The sequence below is a fragment of the Mastigoproctus giganteus genome, chromosome 2 (assembly GCF_048544385.1).
Source record: "Mastigoproctus giganteus isolate SK-2022 chromosome 2, ASM4854438v1, whole genome shotgun sequence".
Classification (NCBI taxonomy): domain Eukaryota; kingdom Metazoa; phylum Arthropoda; class Arachnida; order Uropygi; family Thelyphonidae; genus Mastigoproctus; species Mastigoproctus giganteus.
Genome location: NC_143576.1, coordinates 162517752 through 162536877, shown reverse-complemented (window position 1 = coordinate 162536877; position 19126 = coordinate 162517752). Strand labels below are relative to the sequence as shown.

Here is a 19126-nt window from a genome sequence, read left to right as displayed (position 1 = left end):
TAGCCAGCGAGTGGTTAATTGCTGGAACAAACTTCCATCTGTCGTTGTGGAAGTTGATAGGTTGAATAAATTTTAGGAGGAACTGGAAAGGCATTTAAAGGCAATGGTGTGATTTTTTTTTTTTTGGCTGATGCTGCATAAGGTCATTCACTTGCTTTCTTGCATCACATGCCACTACTACTACTACTATTGTGGAAATGGAAAGGCTTTTGTTGATATGGATTAGGGAAAAGCAGGTGAAGGGTGACAGTGCCTAGACAATTTATCTGTGTACGTGCTAAGCAGATCGACGAGGATCTCAAACTTAAAACTCCATCAGCCAGTGGCAGTTCTGTGTGCTCTGAAGACTTTAAAAGCCAGCAGAGGCTGGTTTGCACGTTTCAAAAAAAAAAAAAAGCAAATATCAAAAGTGTTGAAAGGCACAGAGAAGCATCAATCCTGATAAAAAAAAAAAGCAGCAGAGGGCTTTAAAATTAAATTTCAAGAATTTGTTGATCAGCTAGATTAACTCCCGCAACTGGTTTTTAGCATTGACAAAACCGGCCTCTTCTGGAAGCGAATGCCCAGGAGAACATACATCACTAAGGATGAGGCTAGATTACCGGTGCATAAGCCTATGAAAGATAGGCTCACTGTCCTGTTCGGTGCCAATGCCCCTAGAGATTTTAAGCTGAAGCCTTTGCTTATATATCATTCTAACACGTCCATAGAGCATTTAAGAAACAAAAGGCCGAGAAAGGCATGCTGGGAGTACTTTGGTGACAAGAAGGCATGTGTTACAAGAAGTCTTTAATGAATGGTTGCTTGACGTTTTTCGTCCTCCCGTAAAGTTATCTTGAGAAAAATAAGCTTCATGTGAAGGCACTTTCTCCTGCTAGATAATGTGCCAGGTCCATGATCCCAACCTTGTCCAATCTCTTGAGGCAAAACCTTTGTTCAAGTTAAATTTTTGCCACCCAACACCACTCCTCTTCTTCAATCAATGGACCAGCAAATGATTGCAAACTTCAAGAAAATCTACACCAAGAAAATGTTGGCAAGTTGCTTTTCAGTGAATTCTTGTGAAAATGCTATCACCTTCAAAGATTTTTGGAGGTCAAAGTTCAACATCCTGGACTGTGTGAGGTTGATTCTTGGAATGATGTTTCCATCAGGTGCTTAAATTCAGCTGGGAAAAGCACCTGGCGGCGAAGGCAAAGAAAGCCAACACTAGAACCACGGGAAACATCAACTAACTTACGTGGAAAATTTGTTTCCCGACACCGCATTCTAGCACTGCTTGCTCAGTAAACAGATGGTGGGTGCTATCGATGTGGAGCTGAAGTCGAGAACAATATACTGATTGACAGGTAGGCGTGGCAAATGATATGCTGATTGGTGTGTGAACACAACAGACAATAACACTGGTTTAGTATCACTTGTCCTAATCTCAGAAGCACTAATGGTCACTTGCCTCAATGGTAATTTCCCTAATGAACGCTTTTCACAATGGTGAAAAAAGGTCAGATTACCTCCACTTGAATAACTCCTGAAGTGGAGGGGGGGGGGAAGGATAACCTGACCTTTTTTCTTTAGAATCATGAGTGGACCAGCACATAAACTGTTAATTAACAAAATATTTTTATTACCGTATTTTTATTTTTAAACACACTCACACAGATACACATGTATCATAACGTTAATCAACACCTCAATAGCTATTCACAATAAATATATAATCTTTCTTTTCCTATTATTTCCTAACCTTGAGGTTGTCACAGACATACAGTAATACCCCGAAGTTACGCGATAGGTGGGTCCGACGAAAATCGCGTAAGTCGAATTCGCGTAAGTCGGGGTACAACTTTGCATATAAATACATATAAATTTTGCTTAATTGGGACCAAGGACTAACAAAAAGACTAGTTTAGAAGAAAAATATTAATAAAATTGCAGTTCTTTATACATATTAATACAAAATATGTATTAAAAAAACAAATGACTTACGTAAAAAAGTTATTTCGATGTCGATGGCTTCATAAAATCTAACAAATTCGTCTGACGACACAGCGCGTTCTTTTTTTCACGCAGAATTTCTTCGTTGCAAGCTAATAATTTTTTTATTCCTTGCTTTGTAGCTATAATGCATTCTTCGTTGGAGTCTATGTTTTCTAAAATTTTTAAGCCCTTTACAATTGAGCCCTTTTCAATTTTCAACCTGTCAAGTTTGCAATTGTCATGTGCTTTTCGCCGTTGCTTCATTTAGGCCTGTAGCACGTGCAATATCACATGGTCTTTCATTTCGCTCAAAGCGTTTCACAATTTCATATTTTTTCTCTATCGACAGAGGTGGACTGGCCATAAGCCCTACCGGGGAAACCCCGGTGGGCCAGTGTGATTTTGGCCATAAACCATAGTATGAGGCCACTATAAATTTTCCCGGGTAAGAATTTTTGACCCAGTCCGCCTCTGTTTATCGATAATTGCTTTTCTTTTTCTCTCTGAATCTGCAGTGTCTTCACCAGGATGCTTCCTTTTCACACCTTTTAAGCATTTTACTCATTTTTAGGGAATAAAGCACAATTACAAAACGAGGAGGCACGCTTGATACGCATAAACAAAGCTGCACACTTGTAGCAACTGAATAAACAACACCATAAAGGCAGAGATACACTATTAACACCTCACATTTCTAGGGGTTACTACCATAAAACAATAAAAATCCAGTTGCGTTTCTGCTAGTGAACTCGATCTAATTGCAGTTGCGATTATACCGTGGAATTGTGTTGGTTTTTACGTTATTACGGTGAAATGTGTCATAAAAGCAGCAAAGTTGAATTTTGTTCATCTTTCGCTCTCATTCTCCGCCGTCGCACCGCATATCGATAACATATGAAAAACGACCTTGAAGATAGTGGGCGGCCAAACGAAAAAAATCAAGAACCGTGTAACTCCGAGTTTGCGTAAGTCGGGGTATTACTGTATTATGGTGAAATGTGTTTCCCCTTCACTGATATAAAAAACATAAAAGCAACAAAGTTGAATTTTGTTCATCTTACGCTCTCATTCTCCGCCGTCGCACCGTATATCGATAACATATGAAAAACGACCTTGAAGATAGTGGGCGGCAGCGTTGCCAAACGAAAAAATCAAGAACCGCGTAACTCCGAGTTCGCGTAAGTCGGGGTAGCGTAAGTCGGGGTATTACTGTACTCTCAGATATGCCAGACATGCTGTACTTGCTATCCGAGAGTCTAAAACGCTGATGGAACTGATATTCAAGTGACACTCAAGTCAAGTGGACCCAATTTCGGCGAAGTCCGGATGGTCTGTGACAGCCAAACCATGCTTGCACCTTCACGATGGTGGGACTGTTAGTAATCCTGGGTATAACCACAATGCACGAGCACACCGTGGATGACCACCCAGGTGTGAACCAACATAAGCAGGGGTCTAGGTGTGGCACCCACACCACATGGAGGAATGCCACCCCTCTATGTTACCAGGCAGTACTAGGTGGTAGAAGACTCATCAACTGGTACAATACCACCACTTTGCTTAGTAGAGGCTTGAAGTGGTGGAACCCATGTTTAGTCTCTAGAGCTTAGTTCCGGTCAACCCTTCCCCCATCTCTTCCATCACGCAGTATGATTGATGACTTTTGAGGTTATGATGAACATCATGGCGAGATCCAATATTCCTGACATTTCGAGGGTACAGTTCTAAAACTGTGTTCACAGGCCGGCCGCTAGTTAGTACACCAGAACAAACTTATTGGTAACTCTCTAGGAGGCTTCCTGATCAGCTAGTGTATAATCTTGCTACCTCTACTCTGCCAGATAGTGAATGGAGGGAGTCCGAGTAGCGTGTATGCGGGGAGCATTGTCGAGGACACGTTATGTCAAGGATTTGGGTATATTCTTACCATGTGTATGCCATATCCAAAAATTTCATTACCTCATATAGCATGTACCACCCATTTTTCTTACTATTGCATACACCATGAATTGTCACACTAATAGAGCAAGCTTACCTGTGAAAAGATCTAAACCTCCCAAACACTTCCTAATTCATTTCACAAATTTACGTGGTCTCAATTCTAATTTCAAAGATGTCCATTTCCACTTGCAGTCTGCCAAACCCCATGTACTTTTTCTGACAGAATCTCAGTTATCGGTTGATTAAACTATTGCTCATCTCAGATGCCCAAATTATTCGCTGTATGATTCCTTTCGCCTCAAAGGTGGTACTTGTGTGTATGTCGATTCCGATATTCCCTGTCAGAGACTTGGTAATTTGGAATCTCCTCTTTTTGATCTTCTCTGGCTTAAAATCTCTCTACCTCATTGTGTCAAATTTATCTGTTGTCTCTACCGCTCTCCCAACTCCACTAATCACTTGGGGCTCTTTGACTTCCTCTAGTCCAACTTTCCTAACAGTGAGGTAATTTTCCTTTGTAATTTTAATGTTCACAACTCCAGCTGGCTTCCGTTTTCTGAGGCTTTTGCAATCACTAATGACCTTGTACAGATTGTTCATTTACCTACAAGAATACCAGACAATCCTAACCATACAGTTAACATGCTTCATTTTTTCTCACAAACAACCCTTCTAGGTACACGGTCGAAGTGAGAGGTCTTTTAGGCACCTCAGATCACAACTTGGTGAATATCTCTTCTCCAATGGAGCCTTTATCTCATGGCTTATTCCCAACCTCGTATTGTTTGCCATTACAAGAATGCAAAATGGGATGACCTGCAAGATTTCTTTTCTTCTTTTCCTTGGTTGGATTACTATTTCAAAACTTCGATGTCAACGTTTGCTCAGATCGTGTTAGTGAAATTATCCTTGCAGGAATGGAATCCTTTATCTCACACTACACTTTAAAATATCGTCCTTTATCTAAATCTTGGTTTTCCAATAAATGTGATAAGTTTCTAATTGTTTCTAATTCTTCTAATTTGTTGCTAATTCTTCTAATTTGTTTCTAATTCTTCATTTTCACTTTCTGCCTACACCAAAGCTCACAACAATTGTAAAGCAGTCATTAATCAGTCCAAACTAGATTTTGAACAAAACTTGCTTCTTGCCCTAATGGTAGCCGAGAATTCTGGTCTCTTGCCAAAGCAATTGGCCAGAACTTTTGCCCATCTTTGCTCCCACCTCTGTCCAAATCAGATGGTTCTGTTGTCACTTCAGCCAAGGATAAAGCTGACCTGCTAGCATCCCATTTTTTCTTCCAACTCATGTATTAATGATCTTGGTAAAACACCTCCCACCATTCCCAACACGCTCCATTCAATGCCTCCTGTGGTCTTCCATCAAAAGGATGTCAGAAGGATTTTGACGAATCTTGATCCTAAGAAAACTTCAGGTCTCAGTGGTATTTCTCCACTTGTTCTCAAAACCTGTGCTCCTGAACTTACTCCTATTCTTTGCCGCCTGGTCTAATCAAGAAGCTTGTTTCACTTTCTTATTCCAAAGGTATTTTTCCTTCTGCTTGGAAATTTGCTCATATCCAGCCAGTTCCTAAAAAGGGTGACAAATCCCTCCCGTCCCATTACAATTACTTCTACTCTTTCTAAAGTAATGGAGAAATTTTTTTTTGGTTTTTGCTTTTTTTTTTTTAAGGAGCATTAGCAACTAAGGCCATATTGCTCCAGGGATATGCGGTGGTCATTCCCTGACCTTTCCGCTTCCCCCGTATTTGGTGGTCACAGGCTCGAACCCCAGTCTAATCAAGAAGCGTGTGCTACGCACTGCTGCTGCCGTCCACCTCGATACGGAGGCGCACAATGGAGAAATCAACACTACCTCGAAACCTTCTGTCTGATCAACGATTGCCAGTATGGATTCCGTAAGTGTTGATCCACTGATGATATTCTGGCTTATGTTACCCATTTATGAACTAATTCAATGGAAAGGTTCGATGAAACATAAGTAGTTGCTCTTGACATCTCAAAGGCTTTCCATCGTGTTTGGCATAAAGGTCTTCTAAACAAGCTTCCATCTTATGGTTTGCCAACTGTTTTTTGTAATTGGTTATCCAGTTTTCTCTCTGATCGCTCACTGAGGGTGAGGGTAGATGGCCCTCTGTCTTCTAACTTCTCCACTAGTGCTGGTGTCCCCCAAGGTTCAGTTCTTTCCCCTCACTCTTTTCTTCTTGTATATTAATGAACTGGAAATCCTATCCATTGTTTTGCCGATGATAGCACATTGCATTCCACTTTCCATTTTGAGAAACCTTGCCCTACTCAATCAGCTTCAAATTCTCGAAAATCTGCCACCAATTCCTTAAATGCTGATTTTCAGGTAATTCTCCAGTGGGGGCAAAGACAACTTAGTTGATTTCAAACCTTCTAAAACTCAGTCTTGTCTTATATCTTGCAAAAAGGATTCTTCTGTTCCTATGCTTATCTTTGGTGACACTCCAATTTCTGGGAAAAATGATATATCTCTTTTGGGGATTACCCTGACTTCTGGTGCCTCCATAACCAGGTGGGCAGGAGCAGCAGTGCATAGCACACGCTTCTTGATTAGACCAGGGTTCGAGCCCATGACCACTAAATACGGAGGATGCAGAAAGGTCAGGGAATGACCACTGCATATCCCCGAAGCAATATGGCCTTAGTTGCTAATGCTCCTAAAAAAAAAAGAAAAACCCTGACTTCTAATCTCTCTTGGCACAAGCACATTACAAACATTGCTTCCTCTGCATCTAAAAAACTTTTTCTCTTTGGCTCTCGGCATTACATTTCTTCCAAACAGCTGCTCACTCTGTATAAATTGCAAATCCACCCTACCATGGAATATTGTTCCCACACCTGGGGTGGTGCCTCCAAGACCTCTCAGGCTTCTTGATAACCATTCAGAAGATGGCAGTTAGGTTAATTAATGATTCGTCTTGTGCCACAATTTGTGATCAAGTGAACAGTCTCTCCACTTGATGTTTCTGCTGCATGCCTCTTCTACAGATATTTCCATGGGCACTGATCTTCTGAATTGGCTTCTATAATTTCTGCTCTCTCTCTTTCTAAACAGCCCAAACACGTGCAGCCATCAGCCAACATCCATTTACTGTCCATCTTAAAACTCACAGAACCAACTTTTCATCTCCCTTGTTTATTCATTCAACTGCTGTTTTCTGGAACAACCTTCTTTCATACGTATTTCCTGAAAATTAGTCTACAGAAGTTCAAGTCAAATGTCAACAAATATCTTCTTTCGGCTTCTCAACCTCCAGCACAAGCACTGTACTAAGTACTATAGGTTCTAATACCTCTCATGTTTGGGGTTTACATATAAAAAAAAAAAAAAACGTACCATTTAAGGTCAGGTTATGAAATAAAATGAAAAATAAAGAAACCTTTTCCTTTTTTTGTAACCAGAAACCTAAATCAATAATATAGTAAAAACACTCATGAACTCCAAAAATCTGCTTTTAATAATGAGAAAAAAACATAAAGAACATAAAAATGAACAGAATGGAACTTTTTCAGAAAAAAAAAAAAAAAATTCATGAATGCAAATCATGTAGTTGGACCTCAATAGCTATTCGCAACTTGAGTAATAATATTCTGAAACATATCTTCATGATTTTTCCCATAAATCTCACGCTACATATATTCATTCATGTGACCCATCAACATATCTTTACAGCTGCCATTTAGTCTTTTAGTCTCTTCCACTGGGCTTCGATGTTATTCGTATTTGTTCCTGTACGTGGATCTACAAAATGTTCCTTGTGTTTCACCGTTAAATGTTTGTAATTTTTTTTTTTTCTAAGGCCGTAATATGCCTAATACCACACCATTCATCTGTTATGATGGTAGTATTTCTTTACTACTTTTCTAATAATGCGTAAAAGAGTTTTTGCTTTCCGATTTTTTACGAATTTCATGCACACAAATTTTGATTCTCTTTCAAATACTGCAAACACCCATTTCTTCTTAGCAGTTAAATTTCGTCCTCTGTGATGTTTTGGTTTTACCAATACAGTTTCGTCTGCTTCTACAGTTTTCCCCAATCCACACAACTTAATTGGTTTCTTTTATCTTACCTTATCTTTTTTAACAACTGCAATTCGCAAATATCTCTTAGTTTCTTATAAAACTTAATTTCTGTTCTTTCGAAATCTCCAGATGGAATGCTGTTGTAGTTACTGGAGTGCACATTGACCAAAAGTATATAATACACTATCTTTTTTAATGGAAGTTTTGTATTTTCCATAAAGCTATGTTTTAATAAAGAAACTCGCACAGAACAATACCAGAACTTTCCACGTGACTCTGTTCATGATTCAATTAATTTAAAATAATCATTGCATTTAAAACATTACAATTTCGGTCTTATTAATTTAGTTTTCATCAAAAAATCAAGCAACACTTTATTTTCTTTATAAATTTCTGCCATCTTTAAAAGATTCATCACTACTATTACCTGTTTACCCTTCACTACAAAACTAATTATGCACCGTTCTTTACTCATAAATACGCATCATGCCAACCAATGACTACACAGTAGCTTGTCGTCTGTCTCGTCCACCTCCAATAATTTTATTGTTTGCCAAGCCTACCTGCCAACCAATATATGTCTCGACTTCTGCTCCAGGCCAATAACACCTACCGCCTGTTTACACAGTGTGCAGCGCTACAGTGGCACATCAGGAAACTAATTTTCCGGGTAAGTTAGCCAACGTTTCCAGTGATTCTTGTGTTAGCTTTCTTTACCTTAGCCCACCTGGCCTTTAATTATCCATAACATTGACAGATTTGAAGATGATGGTGCTTTGACAAATGATGTTGTCACTCTTGGTAAATCAATGGGTCTGGAGGTTGACGAAGAGGACCTTATTGATGCTCATGGGCATAAACTAAGAGGAGCTACAAGTGTTAGAGAAAACTACATAGAATGACGCCCAAAAAAGTGTCAGCTGAAGAATTGAAGACTATCGTTTGTTGTTGGGAGCATTTAAGAGAAGCGATAAAAAAAAAAAGACACCCCAACTGAATTCATGATACACAAAATGGAAGACAGTCATTTCTTACTTCAGACCAATGACTACACAGTAGCTTGTCGTCTGTCTCGTCCACCTCCAATAATTTTATTGTTTGCCAAGCCTACCTGCCAACCAATATATGTCTCGACTTCTGCTCCAGGCCAATAACACCTACCGCCTGTTTACACAGTGTGCAGCGCTACAGTGGCACATCAGGAAACTAATTTTCCGGGTAAGTTAGCCAACGTTTCCAGTGATTCTTGTGTTAGCTTTCTTTACCTTAGCCCACCTGGCCTTTAATTATCCATAACATTGACAGATTTGAAGATGATGGTGCTTTGACAAATGATGTTGTCACTCTTGGTAAATCAATGGGTCTGGAGGTTGACGAAGAGGACCTTATTGATGCTCATGGGCATAAACTAAGAGGAGCTACAAGTGTTAGAGAAAACTACATAGAATGACGCCCAAAAAAGTGTCAGCTGAAGAATTGAAGACTATCGTTTGTTGTTGGGAGCATTTAAGAGAAGCGATAAAAAAAAAAAGACACCCCAACTGAATTCATGATACACAAAATGGAAGACAGTCATTTCTTACTTCAGAAAGCTATAAAAAGATCATCAAAAACAGTCCACTTTGGACAGTTTCTTTACTAGTAGCAGCAAAAGACTGAAAAGACACCTGAAGCCTGATATAACACCACCACCATTGATTTAATCAGCTCTGCACTTCAAGTCTAAGGTAAATGCTATTTTATTGTTTGTTTTTTATTTTAAAATGTTTTATGCTATTTATTAAATGCTATTTTATTGTTTGTTTTTTATTTTAAAATGTTTTATGCTATTTATTAAATGCTATTTATTAAATAATCTTTATAAAACAAAGTCTTTTTGAAATTTTATAAAATCTTTACAGGTTATACTTCATTTTTAATATAAAAATGAAGTATAACATGTAAGAAATACCTATTTTATGTGTTGTTTGGGGCATCAATATTTATAAATGATATTGATGATGGCATATCAGGCTTAATGTCCAAGTTTGCAGACGATACGAAGGTTGGCAGGGTTGTTAATGACAGTGGACTGTTGCAACAGGATCTAGAAAAGTTGAGCAGATGGGCTCAGAGGTGGCAAATGAAAACTACTACATATGGGAAGCAGCAACCCCAGAGTGACGTATAAACTCTGTGGTACTACACTGACAGTGGTAGAGAATGAAAAGGACCTGGGGGTGGTTGTGCAGGCAGATATGAAGTTCTCTGAGCAGTGCAGGCAGATATGAAGTTCTCTGAGCAGTGCAGGCGGGCTGCAAGAGTAGCTCATGGTGTATTGTCAATGATATATAGGAATTTTTCTAGCAGGGATAAGGAGGTGATTATTCCCTTGTATAAGGCAATGGCCAGGCCACACCTAGAGTACTATATACAGGTCTGGAGGCCTCATTTCAAGAAGGATGTAGAACTGCTGGAACGAGTACAGAGAAGGGCAACAAGATTAGTGAATGGAACAAAGGGTTGCTCTTACGAAGAAAAGCTTAAGTTTTGCAAATTACAGTGTCTGGAGACTAGGCACCGGCGAGGTGATCTGATAGGTGTACAAAGCCTTGAATGGCTTGAGCATGCTCAATGCTGATGGGATTCTTCCTCTTGCTCAGAATAAATGCCTGAGAGGGCATATCAAATTGAGGAAAGATGGTTGTAGGATAGATGTGCAGAAGTTTGCCTTTAGCCAGCGGGTGGTTGATTGGTGGAACAAACTTCCATCTGTCGCCGTAGAAGTTGATAGCTTAAATAGATTCAATGCAGAACTTGACAAACACTTGGAGCGAGTGGATGGGTGAAATAAGGTTTTTTTTTTTTTTTTTTTGGCTAATGCTACATAAGCTTGCTTTTGCTTTCTTGCATCATGTGCCTTTGCTAATGCTACACACGAGGGGGACAGGCTAAAATGCAGTTAAGTATATGGACTAAACGTGAACCTATGTGGTTTTCTGTGTGTGATTTTTTTTTTTTTTTTTTGTATCAGTGTGAATTTGATAGTATGGAATACAAGTGTTTATAGTGTGAATGTTTGATGAACTGAAAGAAAGTGCATGTGAGGACTGATGAGATTTTTTTTTTTTTTTTAAGTTTTCTTGATGATTTAATGTTTTTCATAGTAACTGTATGAACTGTTAGTATTAGGTTCACTTTCTATTAACAGGGGAAGCAGAAAAAAGCATTTCTGCTGACCTGCATGACCAATTCTCATTTTTAATGCTTGTGAAAACGTCTAGTAATGTACAGGTGTCAAGACTACTACTCAGGATTTCTAAGAGGTACAAGGTAAAGGTTATAATGATTTATGATGAAAAGGTTGAAGAAATGTACACTGAAATTCAGTCTTCTAGATGAGCAGAAAAACCCACTACACTATCATTATGGGGGACTTCAATCCTAAGATTCGAAAGAGACAAAACAGTGCAGAAAGGGGAATTATAGGAAATTTTGGAATTGGTGAAAGAAATGAATGAGGTGAAAGACTTGTGGAATTTGCAGAATCTCGAGGATTGTCAGTAATGAACACTTTTTTCAAGAAAAGGGGGAACAGAAAGTGGACACGGAAGAGCCCAAATGGATTAGCAACTAATGAAATCTACTTCATCCTCAACTAACAGAAGATATATCGCGAATGATGTTACTATCTTCAAGAAGATAAATGTTGGATGTGAGCACAGACTAGTAAGACACACACTTGATATAGATGTAAGAAAAGAAATGAAAAAACTGACTCGAGTAAATAATACAAAGGTCTTTGAGACAACAGAAGAGGAGAAAAAGCGGTATGTACTGGAACTTAAGAACAAGTCTGAGCTTCTGCAGATGGCTCAGGACCAAGATATCGACGAGGAATATTACAACTTTCTGAAAGTGATAAAGCCCAGGAAACTTATAGGTAAAAAAAAAAAAAATCCAAAGAAGAAAGAATTAGTCAAGAAACAATTGTCATGACAAACTGAAGACGACAAATGAATAGCAAGATAAACACTGACATGGAGAAAATTTAATATACTGAGTTATGCAAAGCCATTAGAAAGAGACTCAGAGAGGACATAAGAAGATTTAACACAAGAAAAGTAGAACAAGCATTAAGGGAAAATAACAGACTTTTAAATCAGCAGCCATGAGCAGTAATACAGAAAGACAAATGATACTGAACTGAAGAATAGCGATGGTGTACTTATCACTAGCAGAGAAGGTATAATTCAAATAGCAGAAGACTACTATAAAGAATTACACAAGGAGCAAGGGACTGATGCCAGCAGTGGAGAAGATTGATCACAAATTAGTAACATATACAACATGCCCAATATCCTTCCTGATGAGGTAGAACATGCATTGTAGAAAATGAAGAATCAGAAAGCCCTGGGGGAATATGAAGTTACTGTAGAGTTATTAAAATTGCAAGGAAGAGACAAAATGCATTAGAAAAGGTGTGATGCCTAAGGAGTGGAATAATGCAACCATAGTTTTGCTGCACAATAAAGGAGATAAATCAGAAACTGGAAATTACAGACCAATTAGCTTGTTATCCCACATCTACAAGTTGTTCATAAGGGTCATTACTAACCGATTATAAAGAATACTTGATGAGAATCAACCAAAAGAGCAAGCTGGCTTTAGGACAGGATTCTCAACTATGGATCACCTTCATGTAATGTCACAGCTAATGGAGAAAGCAAATGAATATAAAACACCATTATGCCTGGCATTTATGGATTATGAAAAGGTATTTGACTCCATACAGCATAAGGCAATGTTTTGGGTACTTGAAAGACAAGGCATAGATACCCCATATATTATGATTTTGAAGAAAATATGAGAATGCTACCTCTTTATTAGACTAGACAAAGACAGTAGCAAATTTAAAATTGGGAAAGGAGTTGACAAGGAGACACAATATCTCCAAAGTTGTTTACTGCTGCCCTTGAGGAAGTTTTCAGAAGATCAGACTGTTCGCAGAAAGGAGTCAATATGAATGGGGAATACCCAAACCATTCACGATATGAAGATGACATTGTGGTCATAAGCCACGATCCCAAAGAATCTTAATCAGTTATGCACAGTTAGTAAGGATTTTGGACTAAAGATGAATATGGCTAAAACAAAAGTAATGATGAACAAGTATGCCATAGAAAGGGATATAATGATTGAAGGAGCAGTAATTGAAAAGGTGGAGTCATACTTATCTGGGACAAGTCATCAGCTGTAATAATGATAAATGGCTGGAAGTCAAGAGAAGAATAAATTTTGGATGGATAGCATTCAGGAAATATAGTCACATACTGAAGAGCATTATCCCAATTTGTCTGAAAAGTAAAATAATAAACTGATGTATACTCCCCACCACGACTTATGGAAGTGAAACTTGGGCACTCACCAAAAGAATGGAAGAGAAGCTGAGAACGACACAGCGAAGAATCGAACGAATTATACTGGGAATCAGACTGTTAGATAAGAAGAGGAACACATGGATTAGGCAGCAAACTCAAGTAAAGGACGTTCTTATCAAACCTAAAATGTTCTTGGGCAGGACACATAGCTCAAAGACATGATGACAGATGGACTAGGAGAATATCAGAATGGTACCCAAGAGGAGCTAGAAGAAAACCTGGAAGACAACGACAGAGACAGACAGATGAAATTCATGAGTTTGCAAGTAGTAAATGGATGGCAATTGCACTTAACAGAAGGAACTGGAATGTTGCTGGAGAGGCCTTCATCCTGTAGTGGATTGATAATGGCTGATGATGATGAATGTACAGGCACAAAAGAAAAGGGTGAAAAAAGTATTTCTGTTGACATGCATGACCAATTATCATTGTTAATGCTCATGAAATTGTCTAGTAATGTATGAACACAAAAACGGGGGTCTGAGAGTGGCAACCCGAATCAAAAAAAAAAGGGGGTGATCACCTTTCTGGTGACAAAATGGGCACATTATGCACTAGCCATCACTGTTTGTCGAATGGTGTAGAAAGAGAGAGGAGTAAAATGTGATAGACCTTGCCGAACAACACAAGAAAACTTGGGGTAAAATTTGCATATATATGAAAAAAAAAAAAAAAAACACTAAAAATGTTTATAGTTGCGGGGTGTGGGGAGAAAAAAAAAAAAAAAAAAAAAAAAGTTAAAATGCCTGGCCATCCATTTTCTTCTCTGATTACAGTTTGTTTCTAGCTGTAGAAGTGATGTGTGGCTTGTTTCTGCCAATCACTCTTGGCACTACTCCTTGCCTCCACCAAAGGTAAGTCATGCAGTAATGTTTATTCATCTATTGTATGCTTAACTGCATTTTTATCAGGGAATAAATTCAAATTGATGAACAATAGTTGCAGGATAGATGTGCAGAAGTTTACCCTTAGCTAGCAGGTAGTTGACTGTTGGAACAAACTGTTCCAACATGTCAACTTCCCACATCACTCATCATGTCAACATGATGAGTGATGTGGGAAGGTTTTTTTTTTTTGGTTTTAGAGCACCAGTATGAAGGCTCTCAAAAACAGATTTAGAATCAAGGCAACTATTCTTAACATTAAACATGATAAAAAAATTTGGTCATACATTCACATGTAATAAATTATAAATATGAATAATTAGTCTCATTAAAATTGATGTTTCACATACAAACTGAACGAGGAGCCCAAACTGGAACAATGATGGTTGCCTATCATGAGTATTGGTATTATTTCTGGCGCAAGGGCTACTAGGGCCATATTGCGCCTATCAACGGTATGGAGTTCAGACAGTGATTTTAGATTCATGTCAGAGACGATCATATAGCTGTATCCCTTTTCAGAAGCAGAAAAATTCTGGAAGATTTGCATCATTGCCTATAATATGACGAAGTGTTAAGGGTTCTTGAGGATTTCGTAGAATACTGAATGATATCATGAGTAAATGAGATTGAAAATCATGGGATCTGACCAATTTCCATTATTACTGAAAATGTAAGAATGCGAATGAAGATTGCCACCACTTCGGAAACCATGGTTTTTAGAATTATAAACAGTAATCAAATTTCTTAGTAACAATTTACTAATTTATCGACAATATCAAAAAACCTTGCAAATACAGTAATTTTAAGAGTCCTAGAAAGCTGATTCTGAGGGGAATTACTAGCACCTTATATACAGCAACTATACAAATAAGATTAAAATATTAACAAGCGTTCTTGATTTCTCTTACGTGTTTTAGAGATAATCGCACATTGCGTTGCTATAAATCGGAATTCATTATTGGGCCAGTAAACACAAACACACACATGCTCAATTTCGTTTCAGCACAGTTATAAGTGAAAACAATTATAACTATAAATTAGTACGTATCCTTTTTGTATTCAATTATTTCCCTTTTTATACTTAAGCCAACCAAAGATAGAGATTACTTACGATTTCAAACCTGAATCACCAACTCACCTAACACACAAAAACAGGCAATTCACACAAGATCACGGGCAAAAAGAGAAATTACGACAATAATATATCCGAGGTGGCGCTCGATACCCTTTCAACTCACAATATTATTATTTTCATTAAATATATTTTATTTATAAATAATTATTTTATCAAATACATAAAAAATTCTACAGCAAATACAATTTCAAATTATAATTTATAAATATTACTTATTTTAATTCAAGTAATAAAATATGGTAATTACAACAGAAGAAAAACAGCTACTCCCACAACCTTGCAGTTACAAATTTAACTACTGTACAGCCTTTTCGGACATTAAGCGCCCACACAGGAGCAGTTTTTCTCCCGTAGATCTGGCCGTGGCAGTCCAGATCTGAAATTTCACTTAAACGAAAATGTTTTAACTAAAGTTATCTGCATTTCATTTAAAACGAAAATTTTTTAAAAGTTACAACATTTAATTATCAGTTCTTAAAGTTTTAAAAAATGTAATTATTTAGCAAGAAATAATTGTAAATATTAAAACAATAGCAGTCCGATCATCCGTAAAAACCGTTTTGACCGCCTATTCTCCAAATTACAGGAAATTCTGTGTAACTGCGAAATATGCAAATATTTTGAAACAAAACAGTGTTTGCACGGTTTTTATAGATGTTCTTCTTGGACTAATGTGGTGAGTGGAGATGATTGGCCCCTTACCGTTTTTACTGTCTATTAATGATATTGATAAATAGATGTTTCATGTTTGATGTCTAAGTTTTCTGACGATGCACGATGAACATTGTAATTGTTTTTTTCTTGAAGGTTTTAGGTGACTTAAACGATATTGTGAAATACATACAGTGTCTAGCAATTGCGTACGTTTCTATAAGCAATCTGTTTGCTGGACAAAAATTAAAGTTTCCGGAATAAAAAAAAAAAAAAAACTAGAGTAACCTATCCTAAGAGTGAGTAACACAGCCACATTGGGAAAAAGACCCATCAAAACTCCTCGTGTCATTGATAGGACTCTTTTCCACCCAGTGTAGGGAGACAGTGATCATAATAACTGTGCTACCATAGAGACCTGGCTATTGTGGTTAATGACAGTAACGAAGAGATGCTACTTCAAAAGGATACAGATAAATTACGCAGATGGGTGTAAAATGGCCATTCAGTTGATTAGTTATAAATGAAAGGAACTGCATTTGAGTATCAGTATTCCGAGAATAATATACCATTTGGTACAAAACCCAAAGAAGTGGAAGAGTACAAAGATCTAATTGTCCAGTCTGGCACGAAATTCTCACTGCAGTACAAACTAACTGCAGGAACAGCTCATGGGGTTCTGTCAATGATACACAGAAACTTTGTACACATTCACAAAGATGTTGATTATTCCATTCCATTAGGCAATGACTAATGTGCATAGAAGTTAGAAACTTCTTTTTAAAAAAAATCATAGATCTCTTGAAAGCGAGCAGAACGGGTAACAAGATTAGTTTGGGAGTATTCTTCATAAAAAACATATTTTTACCAAAAAAGAATGGACTTCAGTAAATTACATTCTCTGGAAATTAAAATCGGCAAAGCGAACTAATAAAAGTAAATAAAGGTTAAAAAGAGCTAATTAAAGTAAATTATAATGGTACTTTAACTCTTTATGAGATGAAACACAAAGAGTTATAATTATAAATCGGAAAAGGATGGCTGCGGAATAAATATGCAGAATTTTAATTCGGCCAAAAAGTAATCCACTCGTAGAATAAACTTGCGCCTAGTATTCTGTAAGGAAAATTGTTTGAACAGATTTGAGGAAAGATCGAAAAATTACTCGAAGAATTGAGAGCAAATGAATTTTTTGGCTGACGTTCTATAAACCCTGCTTCGTTGCATCATATTGCCAATACTAATACTGAAATTCATTTTAAACGTGGACGCTGAAGGATAGGCGAAAATGCCAAGCTAAAATATTATTAGAATTGTAGACGACCCAAATTGTGGATGCAGAGAGTTAGAGATATGGCAACAAATAATGTATGAATGTGAATACTATGAGGATCTCCGAAGCATCCTGATAACCAAGACTACAATACCTTCTCCGTAACCGGGAACATCATTTGCTGGACACAGAAGAAGAAAACATAGCGTTCAATAAGTTCGCACAGGACCATTTCGCAAGGAGGAGGACATTGATTGCGCTGCATCACGACGCAGGAGATTAACAAAGCATACCGTAGACCCGCGCCAAAGGAGCAAGAAAGGAGCAGCAAGGAACCTAAGTAAGAGAATGCTGCCCCTATCAACAAATCCTTACTGACTGAACACCCAGCAATGTCACCTAAACTTGATGCTACTAAATAGTGTAGGCAATGAACAAAGAGGATGATGTCTATGGCGACCCGACACTGATGATGGATATGTCCCAAATCAGCCTCATGTCTGATGGACCAGAACTGACTACCCACAATGCGCCGAGTAGTAGTACAAGTTTCCCTACCAAACCGAAACTAGCAAATGGAAGAACTACAAATACAACTGAAGGATGACAAATACCAACTAATGGAATGAGTTTCTAGTCCCACAGTTGGGGTGTTAGGAACCGCATCCTGAATCTAACCTTCCGCCATTTGGCGATCTAAACCGGTGCCTAATCTGGTTTCTTTAAATCCCCATCACCTGGCAGGCGGTAAACAGGTTCCCGTGTCCATCCCTCCCCTGCCTCCTACTCTTCTCCTGGTGGGGCCTGTCCCCACTGATTTTCACGGGGACACCGTCCCTAGTGTTCCCTTATCTCTATCTTTTCCCCCAAATCTTCAGTCTCTTCCCCTACTCAAACTAAACTTACCGACTAAAGTGTAAAGTGTGTTTACACTTTAACTAAACTTATCGAGTATGCCCATAAAGTAATTGATTGAACTAGCGCAAAATTTAACCCTCTCTCACTTAAACCTATACCCCAATCGGCTCTAAATTTACCGCAGTCCCTTTTATTTATTTTTTTCTATAGGTCTTTGCCACTGAAATTTTTGGAAAATAGGTGGCAGGGCCTGCCAGAGTACTTAAAAATCTACTTGGTGCCTGACTTGCCTCGAGGAGGAAGGTCAGGACATTGAGTGTGGGCAATAGTGGGTCCCACTGGGGGTGCAACGGGTAAATGATCAGAAGAACAAGAGAACATAATACTAGATGGCATCCCAATCCTCACACACTTTTAAATCTCTGGCCTCAACAGAGTACTGTGATGCACAAACAGAGTGCATAATGTGGAGACGGAGGTCACCCCTGGTGCCGTTAGCCAGCTAAAACACTTTACTTTACTTTACACATCAAGGGCTCACTTGATATATGCCCATAGACCCCCTGTCATCAAATTCAACCAAGAGTCTCCAAAAAATACAACCCTCACTTAAATATTTAGGTGTCTGCGCGCATAGCACAGGGGTATCGTCACAGTCCCCCCCCCGCCACACCGGGTGAAAATACCCTGCCAGAGTACTTAAAAATCTCCTGGGTGCCTGACTTTACCGGGTTCGAATCTCCTGTCGATGAACTTTAATGGGCTTTTTTCACTCTATAGCTGAGTAAGTCGGTCGCAGGAGTAGATAGAAAGGTCTCCCCCCCCCCCAGGAACATGGGTTTTTCGTCTAGCAAAATAGGCAAATCGACAGAGAACACGCAATTTACAGACACAATACACATGGGTAGGTG

At 38.3% G+C, this 19126-nt stretch overlaps 1 protein-coding gene across 2 annotated transcripts in view; it reads right to left on the bottom strand.

The window, feature by feature from the left end:
- The window catches only part of LOC150089715 (small ribosomal subunit protein uS11), a 107729-nt gene extending 92203 nt beyond the window's left edge, over nucleotides 1-15526 (bottom strand). The window contains exon 1 of one of the 2 annotated variants that reach the window (XM_090368757.1): nucleotides 15437-15526. The gene's annotated coding sequence lies outside the window, so the exon portion shown is untranslated. Of the gene's footprint in view, nucleotides 1-15409 lie in introns of both variants that reach the window. The other variant, XM_090368758.1, reaches the window with a different exon arrangement.
- Between the last annotated feature and the right edge of the window lie 3600 nt (nucleotides 15527-19126).